At 34.3% G+C, this 18,458-nt stretch overlaps 1 pseudogene; it reads left to right on the forward strand.

Annotated features, from left to right (window-relative positions):
- The first annotated feature begins 5 nt into the window (after positions 1-5).
- On the forward strand, positions 6-16,427 carry LOC113095087 (fibronectin type III domain-containing protein 3B-like; annotated as a pseudogene).
- The last annotated feature ends 2,031 nt before the right edge of the window (positions 16,428-18,458 follow it).

Below are 18,458 nucleotides of genomic sequence, written 5' to 3' on the forward strand. Positions count from 1 at the left end.
GGGTAGTGGTCACGCCTCATTCTGAATGTTATCCTCCAAGTTACTCTCCGGCTCTGTCCCCGAGCCACCACATTCACCCGCAGTACCTGACGCACCCACACTTTATTCCGGCTTCACATACGTCATATTATCCCCCAGGCAGCCCCGGTGATGTGCCCCCACACCAGTTCTATCAGCACCGTCTGCCACCCATCTACCCGGAAGGTAAGCTTCATAGTCCACTGTAGACTAAAGGTCCTGGACTTTTTCACTTCTTTAAACACATACCTCAGTGAGGATGGGCAACCGTCTCTTTGTACTGAATCATAACACTGTCCTAACTAAGCTCAACTTGAAAGCGAAATACCACACAAAGCTATGAAAACACAACACAGCCAATCTGAACATTCATTTACCGTGAAAAGATGAGACATGCTCGACTGAATATTTTTTTGTGGTTTTGAGGAACTATTTTCTTATTCTTAAATGATTGAAATCATTTTTGTAGACTAATATACATTTTAAACTCAATATGAAATCTTATATATATATATATATATATATATATATATATATATATATATATATATATATACACACGTAGAGAGAGAGAGAGAGAGTTTTTTTTTTTAATATTTTAATGTATAAGATACGCATTTGTTTAATAAACAAAAATTTATTAAACTAATTTGTTAATTGCGTTTAGTTTTAAGTTATTTTTATTTGTGTGGTCACACACAGTTCTGAATAAAATAACTTTTGTGGACAAATATAAATTGTATGTTGAATATATATTTTTTTATTAATATTAAATATATACTGTATTTTAAAATTTTATTTATGTAAATTTAATTTTAAATTTTTTTGTCGTCATGTGTATACTGAATATGAACTGAATTTTAAATATATAATTAAATTAAATGATTCTTAATATATGGATTGCTGTACTAAAGGTTTAAATCATATGCATGAACATTGCTGCACAAAATTAGATTTGTAGACAAATAAAAAATGTTTGGTGAATATAAAAATATGCTAAATTTTATATATTATAACATTTAAGATTTTTTTACTTATTGCATATTTTTAATATATTATAACATTAAGATTTTTTTAACTTATTGCATATTTTTATATATTTTTATATATTTTTAAATTTTAAAATTTTTTTTTTTAATTATTGAAAATATTTTAAGAATTTTTTTTAAATTAAGAAACTATTTTGAATAATATAATAAGAGTTTTAAGAGGATTTATTTAACATTATTGTGCTTATATATACTCAACGCTAACACTTGTAGACTAGAATATAAATTGTGTATATTGAATTTTGTAAACAAAATTAGAAAATAAATCAAATACAAAGTATACCAGTAAATTATGTTTCACATAAATATTATGTTGCTTTATTTAACATTTTTGTGTATGCAACATATTTGCTTTCTGCTTTCCATAGTGTAATTGCAATCTTTGTCTTATCTCAGAGATCATCCCGCTGTATAACATCTCCACTTTCATGGGTCATGAGGAGTACTGTAAAACCTCCACCCAAGAAGCTCAAACAGCCGGTGGAGCGTCCAAGTCTAAGTCATGTGACCAGCCCGCTGTCCAACAGCTACAAGAACACCACGGCCTGCACCACCACCACTAACGGCTACGGCAAGAGCCACAGCAGCCCTGGAGGAGGAGGAGGAGGAAGCCCCGGCAGCAAAGAGGCCAGATCGAAGAGCCAGAGGAAGCCCCAAACACTCAGACACCGAGCCACAGGGTGAGCCAAGTCAAATTTATAAAACACCTCTAATTTAACAGACATCTTGCTGATTTTGTTCATACATGTGGCAACAGCTGAGAGCAAAAACAAAGAATACTTCAAGTGTCAGCTGGACTCAAATAAAAGCAGTCTCTGTTGAGATGAGTCAACAATCTTGTCCACTTATGTTGACTTTAAAGTCTCATTTTCATGAAGCTTTATGGGTCCTTATCTCAAGCCTTTATTTTTGAGCTGTTATATCAGTGTCAGCACTTACTCGAAGTGTGACACACATACACATGAGATAAACAGTTTACAGTGTGAGTGTGAATGTAAAAGAGCGCCCACTATTGGTGCAATACAGTCAGTCGCTTGGAATGAAATGAGCTGGGAAAAGCATTCTTAAAATACTAATACTGCTGCTGGAGTATACAGTTGTGCAGTACCATTTCAGATGTTTGTGGTCAGTAGTATTTCTATTTCTAATAAATGCTGTTCTCTTGAACTAATCAATGATTCATCAATGAATTCTGCAAAAAAAAAAAAATATTTCTCCTGATTTATTAAATTATTTATACATTTCTAAATTGGCTTATTTGATAAAACGAAAGGTCAGAACTTAATTAATCAACAATAATTAATAAAAAATTATGATTTACTTCCAAAATGGGTCATTTCATGTATTTTTTTATATTTTGGTAAATATTGAAATGAAAATGTATTGAAAAATGGGTGTTGGATTTAATCGCTACCTCAGAGCATTTTGATTTCGAGCTGGAAGAACCAGAACTTGATGAGGCAAGAGCATATCTAATGATGCCACATTGGCAGAATGCTTTGGAAAAGTCTAAAGAAACTGCTGTTGTTTTATTGTGTGATGACATGTTTTTGATAAAGCGGGGTCTCCTTTACAGGCAGTCGAAAGTAGACGGTACACAGTTGGTGTACTAAAGCTTTATCGCAAACAAGTGGTAGAACTTGGTTATTCAATACCCACACACTAAATTCACCTCCACTGGAATTTCCTGTCACCGTGGTCTTATTATGCCTCCGATCGCAAGTGCAATCTCTAACAGATTCCAATAAAGGATGTAGCTGTACTGGGATCAGATGGTGGATGAATGTGGAACACATGTTGCATGAGATCTAGTAGATTCCATAATTCTCTCTATCATCCTTTCCTTTTCTTTCATCATTCCTTTGAAAACGGCTCACTCGGTCTCACTGTTTTCCTCTTTGTTCTTTAATGTCTTATCTTACTCTGGTCTTTGTTCTTGTGAACCTTCGGTTCCCATGCCTCTGTGTCTGTGTGTGTGTTAAAGAGACAGAGAGAGAGAGAGAGTGTGTGTGTGTCTGAGGCGAAACCACGGTGCATAATGAGACACAGATCTCTTCCTGTCTGAAGTGACGGCACAAGTCTGGTCCGTGTTAAAATGCACAGGGAAAAGGCACGGCAAATTAAATCAGGAGACGAGAAGACGAGCTGTTCCTCTGGAGAATGTCTGAGAAGATGCTCTGGTCTGGGTGAAATGCATGTCATCAGACGTTTAGTCTTGGTCTTCAGTCTTCAGGACTTTGCTGTGGCTCGTCAACAAACTATTAATGATTTAAAACCAGTGAAAGCAAGTCCAGCTATTCTTTAGAAACGTTAGCTAGTTACACTACAGGTCAAAAATGAGTTGTCTGTGAGATATTTGTTTTATATGAGAAGTCTCTTATGCTCAAAGAGGCTGGATTTATTTTATAAAAAATACAGTAAAAACAGTATTATTGGGAAATATTATTCAAATTTAACATAACTATTTTTCAATTTTAATATATTTGAAATCTAATTGAATTATGTGATGGCAAAGCTGAATTTTCAGCACAGTTGTTCCAGTCTTCAGTGTCACATGATCCCTAAGAAATCATTCTTATTTGCTAATTTGCTAGTCATTAAACATTTACTATTACCATCAATATTAAAAACAGTTGTACACGAGAATTCTTAAAAAACCCGTATTTGAAATATAAATATTTTATATTAACAGTATAAATGTCTTTGCTATCACTTTTGATTCATTTAATGTGTCCCTGCTGAGTGAATTATTAATTTCTTTAAAAACAAATCATACTGAACCAAAACATTTGACCAGTAGTGCTTAAGAAAAAATTCTTATATTTTATCAATATTGTAAACGGCAAAATAGGATTCTTTGATTAATGAATACATTTATTTGAATAATTGTAACATTATATACAGTAGATGCTCACTGTCAGTTTTTATTAGTTTAAAGCATGCATGCTTAATAAATTATTTTCTTTCGGAATTATTTTAAGGAGTTCATTTACATTTAATATCACCGATGAAACAATATAACACTGTAATTTATTGCATAATTTTGCAAAATTATTTGTAATAAATATTGAGAAAATAGAATTACAATTTAAAAGGAAAGTCATGCTTTTTTGTTAAATACAGTAGAACATCAATTTTGAAATAATTCCTATTATGAGAAAAGGTTAGCAGAATTACTTTTTAATTTATGTATTTGTTTTAACAGGCTTCCACTGGTAAACATGAAGTACTGTATTACAAAAAAAATAAAAAATAGCGGTGTTTTTCAGTTTTCTGATGAAATGTAGTTTGTAAGATCAATTTACTTCTCAAAATTGTTTTTTTCAACACTGGCGGTACTCCTTTGAATCCAACGAGTAATTCAAGTTCATTTTAACTGTTTTTAATCCATACATGGAGTGGAATCTCTCATTTTCCCACTCTTTTCCCTCTTCCTCTAATAAAATAAAGAATCCACTGAAAACATCCTCAATCTCTCAATCCCAACAACATCTTATTAGGGGAAAACCAGGAGGTCAGTGTGGGGTGATGTTGCCATGACTTCATCGCAGTGATGACTCATTGCAGGAGCCCCTCGGGCCCCATAAGAGCCAGACCTATGAACCTCACTCCCCGACAGACATTTTCCGACCCGGCTCAGGCCCAATCCGACAGCCCCATCAGTCAGGACGTCTCCATTGCCTCAGATCTGTGTCTCTGTCTGGAGATGCTCAATTTATGTTCTCTGTATTTCTTTCTCTATGCAAACAAGCATGAAGATGTTACAGACACACACACTCTGATTTATGACTGATAGGAGACGGATGGCTATATTTAATGTGTTTTCTGTGCAGATCACGATGTGGACACGAGACGAGTTCAGGCTGTGCCATCAGGAATGGACAAGCCGCAGGTGAGTGATTTTAAATCATGTCATTTCACAAATCTCCTTTCCACAGACGGTTCACAGAATCAAGTACCACCAATGTTGCCAGTTATTGTTTTATTTGTCCTGCAGGACTATTGCTCCACTATAAATATTCTAGAATTTTTCAAAAGCATTACATTACTTTTTTTTTTTTTGCATAAGGGATATAAACAAACACCAAACGCTAAACTATTTTAAACCTTGTTTGATTGACAGTTATTATTTCCTCTCTAAACTGATTATTTTTTTATTTTTTTTTGCATGGTGGATGATAAAATTGGTTAGGGAAATCATATAAACTTGAGTCTAGGGATCAGATTATCATAGAGTACATTCTTTCATACATTCTTTTTTTCATATTTGTGAAAGAAAGAAAGTAGTTTGACCAATAGCGTGCAGGTATTATACATAATCGACCAATCGTGGATTGGGAAGAGAAAGTGGGATCTACAGAGAATGATCAAAGCAATGCAAATGCACACACATAAAGTATAACGTATGAGTAGTGTAGAATTTAATTTAATTTTTCTTCCAAGATATGGCCTGGAAAAAAAGGGTGCATTATCATAGATGACATGGCAACCCTCAGACCACCATCTAGAACACCCTAGAAACCTCGCAATAATGTGTTAAACCCACTCTGCACATAGGAACCACGTAAGGATACGTAAGGATTGTTATTGTTTAGAGATGATCAGAATGAAGCATTTCCGTTTTCGTTCACGAGGGGCAGCATCTGTTAATGCATTGCTAAATGGTTCATTGATTGGTCACATCAATAGCCTGTTTTTCTCATCTCTGCTGCCGATTTCATAATCTTTGTCTCTTGCTTTGAGTGGGAATGCATGTTATATATGCATTTAAGGTTTAAAATGTGATATTAATATACAGTAGACAAAAAAAAAATAGAATGCCTTTATTATCAAAAAAATATATTCAAATATCTTATCGTAAGATTGCTTTAGATGTGGTAAAGCACACAAAAAGAAGGCTTTGTTCCATTTCAGATTGTTTTATATTTTAACTCCCTTTTTGTGTAAAGATAATAGTTACAATTGCCTTTAATTGTCATGTTCATCTGACCTAATCAGATACCAGCAACAGCACTTTGAACTTTTAACCCTCTTTTCTATCACAAAGTAGGCACAAACTGGTTCTTCAGTATAGTAATGTTGTTTTTTTTCAAGGTCAATTCGACCCCGGCAGAAGTGCACTGTAGAAAATATAATAAAGCAAACAGAAGTACACAACAGCCACTACAATGAGTACAGAAGAGAATGTAATGTTAAAAAGAAAATGTTTTATATTTGAGGTCTCCGAGACCCCAAATGTAAGTAATGTTTTTCATGAAGAATGTTTGATATAAAGTTTTTTTTTTACATCTTTTATGAGAATTTTTATATTATATTATATAGTAATATTACAGATTTTTTTTTTTATTTTTTTTTTTATTTTTTAGATAATAAATTATAACATTTTTAGATATGTGTTTATTTTAATCTATTTTATGCATTTTAGATTATATATTTTGTGTAGATTGAGTAACTGGACATAAACTTTTTCTTTCACACCCTTTTTTGTGTGTATTATCAAGATGATAACCAGTTTTCCTGCTTTTTTGTGCTTCTTTCTGTTATCTCACCCTAGAAAACGAATCTATATTCTACACAAGAAGCTGTTTCTGCCTTTCCGTTTGGTGCTTTGGCATTACAGTTTCATAAATGAAGCATTTTTCAGTGTCTTTCGTCATGATCGGTTCCTTTAACATTTACTAATGCAGCCGACATTTAGATGTTTGTGAAAATACTCCTTATAGCTCTTGCTTTCAGTCTTTACCAATACAAAATCGCTTGGTTTGAATGCAAAACAGCAAGTGTCAGAGAAATAGTGTGGTTTGCTGTGGCCGAAGCCAATTCAGACACAGATGTTTTTGTTTTGTGAATGAGCAGTCGCTCTCCGCTTTGAGCAACTGTGGAGGACGTCATCTGCAGGGTGCTCAGACTGATGCTTCACTCACTAAAGGCGAGCCTGCAGTAGCCTTGACACCCGAATTAAGTACTATTTACAGCTGCCTAGATTTATTGATGTACCAGACATCATAAATAAATGGGAATTGCAATTCAAATGGGCCTGGCTTTCAGGCGTTTTCCTTTTTTTGAACTTTTAGTCTTCTCCCAGACTCTTCTCTGCAATTTGTTTTGGATTGCCATTCTTGTTGTACAGCCTTTTATATATTTACATTTAAGCATTTAGCAGATGCTTTTATCCAAAGCGACTTAGAGTGCATTCAGGCCAACATTTTTTACCTAACATGTGTTCCCTGGGAATCGAACCCACAACCTTTTGCACTGCAAACACAATTTTCTCCCACTGAGCACAGGAACACTATATATATTATATCCTAATTGAAAATAAATAAATTTAGAAATTAAATGCAATTAGCAAAATATATATTGCATAATATATGATGTGTTTTATATTTACATATAATTTTTATTAATTTTTTTATATTTTTTTAGAGGTCAAATTTCAGGCTGTTATGTTTTATAATAAAGCTGGAATCTGTCTGTATTTTGGCCCTTAGGTGTCTAACGTACAGTCCCGCTCCGCGCTTGTGTCATGGACGTCTGTTTCTGTATCGGGATCATCTGGACGGGTCACTTCCTGTGGTTACGAGCTGCAGCTCAAGGACAAGGGCAGAGACGGGAAATACAAGGTTGTGTATAGGTAAGGCCCACTGTTTAGATGCATAATTTTATTGATGCATGTGTTCTGAATCACTAAAGCTATTTTTTTTAATTCATTAGTATAGTTATATAACATTCTTCCCCATGCGGTTAGGAAAAAATCCTCATGTAGGTCTGCAGCTTTGCCTTTTTTTTTTTGGTCCCTGGAGCAAAGCATACAGGCTATTATGAATTGATTGGAAACCTGAAGGAGGTTTTAAAGAATGCTTCACCCATCTACTCCCACAAACAGACTTTCACTCTCAGTCCGTCTCTGTTTCAGTGGTGAGGAGCTCCAGTGCACCCTCACTGACCTCAGACCGGCCACAGACTATCACGTCAGGTAAGAGCAATTTCACATTTGCATTTATTCATTTAGCACACACTTTTAACCAAAGCGACTCACAAATGAGGTGAAGCGCTCCATTAGCTGATCACTTTGAATTTCATTTCAATTTGAGTGCTGAAGAGAGATGAATGCCCTGAAATCCTATTAAAGATGATATATGCTAAAAAAAAAAACAGATTTGTACTAAATTTTCTGCATCTGAACAATTACATTAAACAGCACAGTACTAGCACGGAGTGTTCTTCTTATAACTACAGTGGATATAGCATTCAAATACATTGTTATTGCTAAATGATTCATTTCAAATGACAATAGCAGATTTTCTGAAATATTCTTGAACTACTAATTGAGAAATTCTCGCCATGTGTGTTTTACAGAGTAAACACAGTGTGTAACTCAGTAAAGGGTCCCAGTTCGGATGCGAGGGCCTTCACTACCCACAGCGCCCCTCCTGATACCCCTCTACCCCCCAGACTGTCCCATCGCACCAAGAGCTCCCTCACATTACAGTGGAAGGTATGCATGACTTAATTGCATTTCATTTTCTGTTATTGTGCAGAGTTTCTACAACCATTCATATATCTTAGGGTCAAACTGTATTAGTAAAATTAGTTTATGGTGATTTACTAATGATTAATGCTATTATTATTTGAACATTCTGCATTTCTTCATGCTAAGAAAAAAACCTTAACTGTAGTAAAATCATTGTAATGCATCACCTCCTGGCAGTAGTCACACATTGTATAATGATTAATTATAAAAAATATTTATTTTGTTTAGTGTCCTTAGTAATGAGGGATTTACATTTTATATGAGGGATTTAAAAAAATAATTAATTAATTTATTGAGCAAGGAAGCATATTTTTTTTTTAAATAGATTAAAATAGAAAACAACTTTTTTTTTAAATTGTAACAATATTTCACAGTATTACTGTTTATAGTGTTCCTGTAGCTCAAGTGGTAGAGCATTGCGTTAGCAGCGCAAAAGGTTGTGGGTTTGATTCCCAGGGAACACACGTTAGGTAAAAACTGTTAGCCTTCATGCACAAAAGCATAAAAGCATCTGCTAAATGCATAAATTTAATTACATTTTATATTATAATAAATAAATGCAGCACTGGTGAGCATTGAAGTCTTCTTTTAAAAACATAAAAAAACCTTAATAGCAACAAACTTTTGATTGGAAGTGTATATATAATTTTTTTTATTTCTCATTGTAATTTCAGCCCCCTGCAGACAATGGCTCAAAAATCACCAGTTATGTTCTAGAATGGGATGAGGTATGTATCACCTCTCTAAATAAATGTGGTTATATCCTGTGTGTGCCATCTACTCGTACTATCCAGTAGATTTTTCTGTCTCTCTCATTTCCTCTCTATTATTTGCCTTCTTTCTTTGGCTGTGGTGTTTTTTCCCCGTCTCCATGGCATGAGATGTTGGTCCTGTGGCGACTGAGGCTTTAACTCACTGTTCCGCTTTACGCCATAGTCTGTCTGCTTCAGTTATTTTGATTTACCCAAAGCTTTTCTGACTCATTAAGAGCTCATTAAAACTCCTCATCTGTGGCTGTGCGGCTCCAGAAGTGTCTGAAGATGCAGGCAGCCGTTCTTCCCCACCAAATCCATTCAGAATACCTCTGCATTTAACCTTAATTAAATACTGGCTCCTGTTGTTGTGACAATTAGCACAGCTTCCAGCAGCAATTTTATTCTTGTTCTTGTTGTTCTTTTCATTTGAAAACTGTGTGTTCTATCCTGCCACAGCGTGACTGTCGATGTCCCTTTCTCCTTGTTTTTGGATGTTTGTGTTGTTCTTGTCATCCTATTTGTCACTGAATGTCTCGCTTCATTCTTTCTTCTTTTTCAGGGGAAGAAAAACAGCATTTTCCGTGAATACTATGTTGGACACCAGCGACACTGCAAACTAATGAGGTTGTGCCCTGCTGTTGGCTACACGTTTCGAGTGGCAGCACTAAATGATATTGGCACCAGGTTAGTTTATTTGTCTGTTTCCTACAAAATGTTAAATTAAATTATAACCAGTAATACCCAGTGCTGGGAAGGTTACTTTGGAAATAGGTTACTGATTACAAGTTACCCTATTTAAAATGTAATAAGCAGTTTAACTATTACAATAACTTTATTAATGTAACTGATTACATTTGATTACTTTTTGGTTACTTTTCTACATGTCTAATGGATGTTTTCAGCTGTAAATCAGTTAATCAACTCTCAGACAGCTTGTGTTCGAAGGTTTTCAGCAGAAATGTGGATTTATATAATAGGCAGATTCAATCAAGAGAACCGAACAAGAGCATCAGAATAGCATAGATTTACTAAGAAGTCTTTTAAATTGCAGGAGGCATCATGCACATAAAAAACAAAGCAACAAATTAATATTCTTCATCTAATCCTAGATTTTTACAGAAAACATTCAGATGTGACCCCTTTTAATCATACTTAAGTAACTGTCATTACAAAAAAAATTTCTCAATAACTGTTATTTTGTACTACAATTACGTAAAGCCGTTACATGTATGTAGTTACTTCCCAACACTGATAATACCATATGTTAATTTAATTTAATTTAATTTAATTTTTATTGTATTTTATTTTGCTATTTATTTTATTTTATTTCATTATTTCATTTTATTTTATTTTATTTTATTATTTTTCTTTTTCTTATATTTTCTTTTTTATTTTATTTTATTATTTATTTTAACTCTTTGTTTTATGGTGACATAGTTACATATGTTTACTATAGTAATAACTGTAAAGTACGCATAATTACAAGCAACTAACCCTAAAACCAAACCCAGACCCTAACCCTACAGAAAATACATGTGGTTAATTTATACTACAAAGTACTTTTTGTGCTATTACAGTGTAACAGTTTCAACTTAAAAAATGTAACCTATTATTTTATTTTTTTTATTTTAGAAACATAATTCTGTTATTTTGGAACCTTAGTTGGATTACCACCAAAACAACATAGTAAATAAAAATAATATTTATTTTAGTTATACCATTTTAAGATAATGTACTAGCCATAGTACTTATTTTTGAGGTGTTGGTGAAATAATTGTGTTTTAAATTGTTTTATGATTTACTGCAAAAAAGTCAATATTTATAAATATAACCCAGCAGCCTATGTGCTTTTAGTTGTATGCAATTTAACAGAATTTTGGCCCTGTGGTGTCTCAGTGTTTAATGGTGCGGTAAATGAGAAAATTCTCCTCACTGCTCACTGTGAGTGCTGGGGGAGAAAGTCCAAACAATTTATAAGTTTGTGCTTCTCTCACTCTTTGATGATACACAGATATGTCGTATAATCTATATAGAATGGGAAAGGATGAGATTTCTTAGTGTTAATGAATATAATGTTTTTTTCTGCAGTGGATTCAGCACAGAAGTCCTCTTCTACACCACAGGAAGTCTCCCGCAGACGTCCTTACCTCCACGGCTGGTACAGGCAGGTCCGTCCTGGCTTACACTGGAGTGGACGCGACCAAACAGCTGCAGCACCGAGGAGGTGGTCACATACACCCTGGAGATGCAGGATGAGACCAAGGTGTTGAATTCTCTCCTATTGCTCCATCCCATAATTCCCCTGAGCCCTTGTGCAGGGGTTATTATGGCTTTCTGTTGTCATAATATCTATCAAACCTAGATGTTCTCAGTGTTGTACACTGGATGTCACGTCTCTTAGCTGTTTTCACTGGTTTCTAGTTAATTGCCCTTGCCCACAGTTGTCAGAGTAAATGGGCTCTTCTGGATCCATTACTAATGCCTGTTGTGTTTCACACCTCAGGCTGATGCACCATCCAAATATATTGAAGATATTTCATCCACATTATTTTTCATCTTGCTCACTGAGTAATTGTATGTGTGTGTACATACAGTATATATGTGCATATGTGTATATGTATACGTGTGTGTGTGTGTGTGTGTGTATATATATATATATATATATATATATATATATATATATATATATATATATATATGTATGTGTGTGTGTGTGTGTGTGTGTAGGTATGTATGTGTATGTAAATATATGTATACATGTCCATATTATGTTTATTTTAATATGTTTTATATAGCAGATTTTTGTTATTATGTCATAATATAATTTTTTATACATTTTCCCACTTTAAAATCATGCAAACATTGTCAACTTTCTATTTTGCATCTGCAATGGGGCACATTACTGAGTGTAAAATGGTATTAATAAGAAAAATTAGGACTCTTAATCATTAATCTTAAACTTAATTGTATTCTTCTGCATGTAGTTCAAATCTTGATTGCTAGATCGTAGCAAAAGTATTGAAAAATAAGAAGCTTTGCTGATGTCAACCAACAAAAAAAGTTGTTTCAGAGGTGGAGCAAATTCAAGTTTAGGACTGGACTAGCATTTGTCCAAACAATTGCGTATTATTCTTTTTGATTTTCGCTTGGGGCACAGAACTGACCCGATTCCTCACTTAGATCCATTTGTCAGCCTCAGTGAAGTATTTACAAGTGCAAGACAATGATGTAGACAGCCTCTAAAGCAAAACTGGGAGGGAGTAAATGTTCCATCCTTCACTTCCTGACACCTAATGGACGATGTGTTTTTGGCAGGGACTGGACTTCCAGGCAGTTTACAGCGGTTTGGAGCTGAACCGTAAGGTGGAGTCCCTAAGAAGGAACACACAGTACAAATTCAGGGTGAGTGAAGCTCAGATTCAAAATGTTAATGTTCCTACAGCCCATACCCAAAAGCCTAAGGATTTTATTTATTATATTTATGCATTATTTTGATTCACAGTTGCTGCTTTCTTTCATTCTCATACACAAACAAGCCATCTGTACTAGTGATTAACTAGAGCTCTGGAAAAGCACGTGTTCCCAAAGCACCTTTGCTTTTTTTTCATTTCCTTCTTCTCTAATAAGGCAATTAGCGATAATCTAATGAACTTCAGTTTCTCTGCCAACCTGAAGCTGTTTCTCAGATCCAGCAGTTGTTGGGGGAAGGTGACTTGATTTCCCATGGTGGTGTGTGTTAAAGGCTTTTAGTCTAATCTGAGTAAGCCGGGAACACTGCGTTAGCATTATCAGGGGAGAAAGACGCTTCTGAGAAGACTTGAATGTCGCTCTCTGTGATGCTGCAGGTGATTGGGAAAATCATCATGAGAAAAAAACTATTATTTTTTTTACTTCTAGTTAATTAATCACACTGGAAAAGGAAAAAGAAAGAAAAGCATTTGATTGTAGAATACAGTATTGCATGCAGTAATATTTTTGTTTTGTTTTTAAAGAAAATTATAAATATATGGGTACAATACTGCAGAAGTAGTTGCATGGTAGAATGGTCTTCTGACATCTCTCTTAACTGTCGCCTTCTACAGCTCATCACTTGTAGTGGAGAGTGTTGCAGTGCTCCAAGCTCTTTGTTCCTGTGTAAGACGACCCCAGACAGACCCGGACCCCCTGTGAATCCTGCAGTAAACACTGTCACATATCACAGCTTCTGTGTGACGTGGGGTAGGGAAATCTTAAGGCAGCATTTTACGTTTCAAAAAGTCCATCATATTCTAATCTTTACAGTTTTTTGTTTTGTTTTTTTTTTACATCTAAATCAGAACCTCCACAGGATGATGGTGGATCCGGGGACTTGACGTATGTCTTGGAGATATCAGAAGGGGATTTAGAAGGTGTTTATTTGCTTTTATTTGATTACAAATGGGTAAATCTGACTAGAACATGTCCAGATCAGATTTCACCCCGAAAGTAATTAAGTGGTGGGGAAAGTATTTTTGTAGAAATATTCTAGGACCATTATTATTTATAATTATTATTATTTTTGTGTGGTCACATACCAAAACAAAACACGACGATGTACAAATAGTTTGCAAAAAAAAAAAAAAGACTTTTATATTTTTTATTTTCCATTTTAATGTTTTCTTTTCTTTATGGTTATGACAACATTAGGGGAAATGTGCTTAATTATAATGAAAATAATGCATAAATGATCAACATTATGTAAGAATCTCTTATGCTCAAAAGGCTGCATTTATTTAATAAAAAACACATTCAAAAATAGTAATATTGTGAAATATTATTACAGTTTAAAATATCTATTTTCTATTTTAATGTTGGAAAATGCCATTTATTCATGTGATGGCAAAACTGAATTTTCTGCATCCATTACTAGTCTTTAGTGTCACATGATCTGATATACTGATTTTCTGCTCAAGAAGCATTTATTTTTCATTTTAAAATCCGTTATACTGCTTACTTATTTTGTCGAAACTGGTAGAAAGCCAAAAAAACAGCATTTGTTTGAATTATAATTTTATGTGGCAATATAGATGTCTTTAATGTCAGTTCGTCTGTGTCTGTGTTCAGAGAGGCAGTGGACAACTCTCTATAGAGGACCAGAGAGGAAACATCTGTGTGAGGATCGAAAACCAGCAACAAGCTACTCTCTGAGACTCAGCTGTGTGAATGTGGGCGGCCAAAGCCAGGTAGAAGAACTTTCCATGTTCATTTACTGATTCTCAAGCTGATTCATGTAATGAAGTCTCAGTGTACGTGTTGTGTTTACCTCAATGCAGTGCTCAGATGACTTGACGGTGTGCACTCATATCCCGCCCCCTGGCCGCTGTCAACCCCCAAGAACCGTGGGTAATGTCAAACACAAAGAGATGACCTTGCAGTGGGGTGAGGCTGTTATTTTTCTTTATACCCTTTTATTCTCTTTTGTCTCTTAGAGAGAACTGGTTGTCTAAAAATGTGGCACAAGATTCTTGATTTATTTATCGACTGACATTTATGACCTTTCTGTTCAACAAATCACTCAATTGGAAGTGCAGTTCAAAGGAAGCTGAAAGACACTTGTCTGCTTTTAGATTTTTTTATGTTTGGTACAAGCTCAACAGGTGAAGTATTCAAAGGATTTATAGTTATGGAACTCTACTGAAGTCTAAAGTTCAGTTTACCCAGAATGCACCTGGACCAACTAAAAGCTTTGCACCTTACATTTTTTTGAGCCGTCCATGCATTACATCACCCTGTTTAGTGTGTGGGTTTGTTGTGTGCATGTGTTTGAGGGAACCAGAGGTAAAATGCACTTGTTTGTTAGCGATTATAATCCTGACTCACTGTTGTTGAGTGAAGGTGGGCTCATTTAAGAGGCTGAATCCGGTCTATAAATAACTGTGAAATAGCAGTGCTGATTTCAGCCGTCCACGCTTTACTCTCAGAGGTTTGTGCCGCTCGGACAGCGGGCGTGAGCTTCCCTGCATGTTCTCCATCACTGCAATTGATCGGTTCCTTCCTGAAGCCAGTTAGTCGCAGGGTTGTAGAGAGGACTGAGAATGTGTTTTGGTTTGGAGAGGTCGGTGGCAGATGGATGTCTTCTGAGGTCATCCTAAAATCTTTGTCTGGGGAGCAAGAGCGTGACTGCGACAGGAGAAGTGCATTGTGGATTCACACCGACAGTGCTGTTGCAACAGTGGCTCTGTTTTGCTAAATAGGCTTTTTGGAAATAATTAATAAAATGCTTCGTTTCAGCTCACATCCCTTGTCAGTTTTTTTAAGAAGTATTATTATGACCCATTTTTATATTTATATATAATTTAACTGTTATACAATTTAAATAATAATAATTATTATTATTGCAAAATAAGTTTTAGTAATTAATCATAATAATAATTCGTAAAATTATTATTATCCTCTTGCTAACTCACCTCCTAGATCACAACTGTTTGAATGAAGAATAATAATAATTATTATTAATATTACACATACCCCTCTCTTAACTCACCTCCCTATGGAACCATGTTTCTAACAATTTAGACTTTTCATCTCACAAATGTTAAAAAATTAGATAAAACGTCGCAATTACATTTGTTCCGAGGTGGAAACAAGCACCAGAATTGCGAGATGTAAACTCAGAATTCATAGGAAAAAAGTTACAATTGGCACTCAGGATGTGTGAAACAGTCCTAATTGTGTGATCGTGTATACTGGACTGGAGTTGTGGATTATGCTTTGACTTTTTCACTTTTAAATGATTGCTTATTGTTCCATCTCCGTCTCTGTTTCTCCCATTTACCCATCATTCTTTGTTTCTCCAGATGGTCCTTTGTGTGGTGAAGAGAGTGAAAATGTGGAGTTTAGCTTGGAAATGTGTGCAATGGAGGAGGGTTCGGAGCCAATGGAGGTGTACCGTGGATGCAAAGCAGAGTGCACTGTGGGTAATTTGCTCCCTGGCACCACCTACAGGTTCCAAGTTCGTGCAGCCAACAGTGTTGGGGTAAGCAACCCTGCATGCATGATCCAGCTATTTATACATGATCTGGCTCTTTAATATATGAAACACAGAACAAACTACTTGAAATCCAATTAATTAAAAAAAAAAAAGTTTGAATAAAATCTCAAGCAGTGTTAATTTTGACACGAAATTTTAATTTAGTTTTAGTCTTAGTCTTTTGACTATAATTCTTTTTAGTTTTAGTCAGGTTTTAGTCATCTGATTTGTTTTAATTTTAGTCTTATTTTAGTCGACTAAAATTGCTTGGTATTTTAGTCAACTAAAATAAGACTAAAATCAATAACAGATTTACTAGACAATTTTTTACAGCTGGTATAGGAAACAAACTTAACCAAAATATATAAAAACACAAATTCAACTTTATTTCAACACAACTGTGTCTTTATTTCGATTCAGAAGCTTTTATGCAGCAACAAACACTGTCATGATAATGTAAACAATAACTAGCTGCCAATTGACCATCAATAAAAGAAAAATAACGTTAGGTCCAGGACCTTAAAGCTTACAGCTGAGCTGAACAATAAGTGCATACATTTAAAGTAAATATTTAATAAGTTGGCAGCTAGGTGGATAAAAAAGTAACAAGATTTTATAAGGTATTCATTTGTCTAGCAATATTGTATGTTTTAAATACTACAATATTGCTAGATTTGTATGTATAATGATAGGATGTGAACATTCATGTTTCACATGACTAATATATAAATATTTGTGATATTGTCAACAAGTAGAACATTATAAAATATACTTAACATTAGTATTAATCAAATGCATTTATCATGATATTACGTATTAGTATTGTGCTCTCATCTAATTTGAAGAAGGGGCTATTTTACAGTACTTTTCAGTTCGTAATATTTAATGCTACAACATCTACGCACTGCACTATTCCAATTTTGCTTAGCTCAATAAACAAAAGAACATCGTTGTGAAATTACATTTGAGAAAATGTCCGGGTGGCTCGTCTGTAAATGTCTTTTCAAATTGGTTGTGTTCTTGCCACGAATGAGCGCTCTGCGTGCTTTGCGCTTTGTTTTGTTTTGTTCGTCGTCAAACGTGAAGTGAGCTGTGGACATTTTGTCGCTCTTTTAGACATCACCTCTTCGAATGCCGTCTTCCCGGGAGCTCATTTAAAAACTGAAAACCTTCGCTTCACGTCTCAATAAGTCAGGCTCTGATTGGTTCTCTTCTCTCATGCAGTCTGTTCTGTTTTGCCGGTTCTTTGCTCATTCCTCCTCGCATCTCTCCCGTCTGCTGATTTGATTTTCGTCACAGTCTATTTTCGTCTCGTCCTTTATTCGTTGACGATAATGTCAATCAATTTAGTCATAGTTTTAGTCTCCATCAGTGCCTTCTATTTTAGTTTTCGTTTCGTTTTCGTCTGCAAAAATATATTCGTTACGAAAATAATGACGAAAATATTTAGTCAACGAAATTAACACTGATCTCAAGCCAAAAATCGAATTACATTTAAACGTATTGTTTTTTGATTTTAGTTTTTTTTCCTGTTCATTTTACAACAAACTAAGCGACAGTTTAGTGTCATTATCATTAACAAAATCTATTAAAATTGTTAATGGCTAATTGAAAAATAAAATAAACATTTAAAATTTTCCTTTTTTTTTACTGTAAATACTTGGCAACTAAATGAAATAAAATAAGTGTATGTTACTAAATTACTAAAACTGAAATAAAAATAGTTTATGGAAAAATATAATTTTTTAAAATGACGGAAGCACATAACTAAAAATAAAAGCTAATGTGGAATATTAATAAATTAGTTCTATCAAACGATTAATCGCGATTAATCGCATCCAAAAAAAGTTTGTTTACATAACATATGTGTGTGTACTGTGTATATTTTTATGTATATATAAATACACACTCATACACTATACACTATTTTGAAAAATGTACATGTATTTACATGTATATATTTATATAATTTATATTATATATAAATATATTTAATATAAAAATGTAACATATTTTGTCTTAAATATATACATGCATGTGTGTGTATTTATATATACATAATAAATATACACAGTAAATTATATTATGTGTACAAAAACTTATTTTAGATGCAA

The sequence above is a fragment of the Carassius auratus genome, unplaced genomic scaffold (assembly GCF_003368295.1).
Source record: "Carassius auratus strain Wakin unplaced genomic scaffold, ASM336829v1 scaf_tig00215607, whole genome shotgun sequence".
NCBI classification, from domain to species: Eukaryota; Metazoa; Chordata; class Actinopteri; order Cypriniformes; family Cyprinidae; genus Carassius; species Carassius auratus.